Raw genomic sequence first — 3,836 nt, 5'->3', positions numbered from 1 at the left:
GAAATCTTTATCCATAGCCCTTATTAGGCAGATGTAGGCCAATGTCTGAGTTCCAGGCCAGTCTGGTCTATATATTGAGCTCCCAGACAGCCAGTTACATAGTGGGACCTTGTCTCAAAAAGCAAAAAATATGTATAATTTGTCAGTAGGTTGTTGGACGAATATAGTTCCCTCTGGTTCTTAAAACTAGCTAGGAATTATCTTTCACATTGTCTAATCCTTCCACCATGGTTTCCCCATTTAAGGTGAAGCCATTTTTCCTATTTTCCCTTAATATTAACCTTCTTCTATAGTCCTACCTCTCTTGAGCTCCTTCTTTCCCTTTATCCCCTAGTTTCCTTGTATAACCTTCCCTCCCCCCTCCCCTTAAAATAAGCCAATTTTTATCCATATCTTCCTGATGAACACCTGTTTCCTACTGTTCTCTTTCAGATTCTTTCTTTTCCTTTACCTCCCTGGTTTCTTTTCATTATTCTGTTTCCCATAGTTACATCTCTATACATACTCACTTATAAGGATTTGGTGTTAGGATCCACATATGAGGGAGAACATATGTCATTTGTTTTTTCATCTGAGTCTGTGTTACTTCACTTTGTATAACAGTTTCTAGTTCCATCAATTTACCTGAAAATTTCATGATTTCATCATTCGGTACTGCTGAGTAAAACTCCATCGTATATATGAACCACATTTTTATTATCCACTCGTCAGTTGAGGGACACTTAGATTGCTTCCATCTCTTAGCTATTGTGAAAAGAGCAGCAACAAACATGAATGTACAAGTGCCTCTGCAATAGGATGAGTTCTTTGGGAATAAGCCAAGGAGTGGTATAACTGGGTCAAATGTAGTTTTTTAAGAGTTCTACACATTGCTTTCCATAGGGGTTGAACCAGTTTGCAGTCCCACCAGCAGTGGATGAGCAGTCCCCATTCCCCATATCCTCTCCAACCTTTGTTATCATTTGTTCTCTTGATCTTAGCCAGTCTGACTGGGGTAAGACGAAATTTTAAAGTGGTTTAAATTTGTGAATCTCTAATTACTAATGATGTTGAACACCTTTTAAAATGCTTCTTAGCCATCTTTATTTCTTCTTTTGAGAACTCTCTGTTCAGTCTTTAGCCCATCTTTTAATTGGTTTACTTCCTTTCTTGATTCTTTGTTTTTTGAGTTACTTATATATTGTGGATGTTAAACTTCTGTCAGATGTGTTGCTGGTGAAGATTTTCTCCCATCTGTGGGTTTTCTCTTTACTTCCCTGTTTTCCTCCTTTGAAGTACAGAAGCTTTTTAGTTTAATGAGGTCTCATTTGTTGATTTTCAACCTTGTTTCCTGAGCAATTGATGTCCGGTTTAGAAAATCCTTTCCTACACCTATATCTTGTAGGTTTTTGCCAATGTTTTCTTCTAATAGTTTCAGAGTTTCAAGCTTCACATTGAGGTCATTGATCCATTTGGAATTGACTTTTGTGCAAGGTGAAAGACAGGGGTTTAGTTTCATTCTTCTACAGGTGGAGATCCAGTTTTGCCAGCACCATTTTCTGAACATGTTGTTTTTCAACCAGTAATGTTCTTGGCCCCTTTGTCAAATATCAGGTGGCTGAAGATGCATGTAGGCATATTTGGGTCTTCAATTTTGTTCCATTGATCTATGGGTTTATTTTTTATGCTAGTACCATGTTGTTTTTATGACTATAGCTCTGCAATACAGTTTAACATCTGGTATAGTAATCCCCCCAGCATTGCTCTTAGTGCTAAGGGTTGCTTTGACTATCGGAGGTCTTTTGTGCTTCCATATGACTCTTAGTATATTTTATTCTAATTTTCTGAAAAATGTCATTGGGATTTTAATTGGCATTGCATTGAATCTATAAATAACTTTTGGTAGGATGGCTATTTTCACAATATTAATTCTTCCAATCCATGAGTATGGGAGGTCCTTCCATCTTCTGATATCCTTCTCAATCTCTTTCTTTAAAGACTTAAAATGTTCATTGTAGAGGACTTTAACGTCTTTTGTCAGGTTTATTCTGAGATTTTTTTTTTCAGCTATTGTGAAGGGGAGTGTTTCCATGTGCTCTTTCTCTGATGGCTTGTTATTGGTATACAGAAAGGCTACAGACTTTTGTAAGTTAATTTTATAACCTGCCCCTTGACTGAATGTGTTAATAATTTCTCATAGTTTTTTTGTGGAATTTTGGCATCTCTTAGATATAATATCATATTGTCTCCAAAAAGAGATAATTTGATCTTTTTTTTTACAATTATTGCACCTTTAATTTCCTTCTCTTGTCTTATTGTTCTTGCAAGAGTTTCAATCAGTATGTTAAAGAGGAATGGAGATAGTGGACAGCCTTGTCTGATTGCTGATTTCAAGAGGAATGCTTCCTATTTTTCTCTGTTTAGGATGATGTTGGCTGTGGGTTTGTTATAGATGGCTTTAATTATGTTGAGGTATGTTCTCTCCAGTCCAATTCCCTCTAGGACTTTGAACATAAAAGCATGTTGAATTTTGTCACTGAAAAATTATACATACTAGATCAAGGAATATATGTCTAGGCAAGGTTTATCTGAGAACATTTGGTCTTTGGTCAAGCTTTGTCTACATGGAACATGGGAATTTAAAATGCCAGACTGGTGGAACTAACCATCTTGGATGTTAAACATCCATACTTTGACGCCTATACTAATTTGGTCAGAGTGACATAGAGGGCAGTATTTGCTCCTTGCCCTCCCAAGTCTACTAAGTTCCAGGGGACTATGAGCTTCTCTCAAAATGTCTTCTAACTGGGCTGAGTCACCTCTCCTCTTGATCAAGGAAGCCATGGAGACCCTACCACTTGAACCAGTGTCCATTCTACAAAGAGGATGGTCAACACAGAGGAAAACATTTCCTCTATGCTTCCAAGCGAAGCCAGCCATGATTGAGTGGGACCTTTGACTTGTCTTCACATAGCCAGAACTGGTAAAAGAAAGTAGCCAGGCATTCCTCCCAAGCCCATGTGACCCCTGATGAACAGATCCTCAAATGGCCTTAAGAGTAAAAATAAATTGGTTTATCTGGGCCAACTGTATGGCCTTAAAAACCCAAAATGAAAGTATAACCAAAGATTAAATGGGGCCAATATAATTTTTTCAGAGTCCTTATGTATAGCTAAAGGCTACATAACAAGAAACAATGGCAGAGAAGGAGACACCCTTCCTGGAGTTGTTGGCCAGGGTGACTCAAGATACTCTCAGACAGTAACCCAGCATAGAACTGAGAAAATGAACAGCAGACCCCAGAATTATGTAAAGGAATACTGATAACTGATTGCTACTAGATGAGGAACAGCTGACCTTCCTAAAACAAAGATCTCTAGATAGGCAGACTAGATTCAGCAGATGGACAAGCACTGGGGAACAGCTAGGGGTGCTGACAACACAGTGGACAGTAACAGGGATGACAGAGTATATGGGCTCCATTGAGGGAGGGGAGAGGCTGTGGGAGGGTGCCATTTGGGAAGTGGGTATTTAGATGAATAAGATTGTTTGGGATGTTCTGTATGATATACAAACAAAAAAATCAACAAATAAAAAGATGACTTGTTTGAGGAGGAAACATAAAAATTTACTTAATGTTAATTAGTAGAGGTGATAAACATTACCATTGAAATCTGCCTGGTGACTTTATATCCATACTCAGGTGCCAAGTATCTGAGTGTAACCAACTGTGTCTAGTAATAACATAGAGATTAGAGACACATGTTCCAACATCTAAGTGTTAGTAGCAAAAACAATGAGTCTTTCTGTAGGAAACTATATTTTAAAATGAAATGGAGATCGTTTTTTAAAGGTTA

The sequence above is a fragment of the Nannospalax galili genome, unplaced genomic scaffold (genome assembly GCF_000622305.1).
Source record: "Nannospalax galili isolate Female #2095 unplaced genomic scaffold, S.galili_v1.0 scaffold227, whole genome shotgun sequence".
NCBI lineage: Eukaryota > Metazoa > Chordata > Mammalia > Rodentia > Spalacidae > Nannospalax > Nannospalax galili.
The sequence above is the reverse complement of the archived record's forward strand: the minus strand, read 5'-3'. Positions refer to the sequence as shown.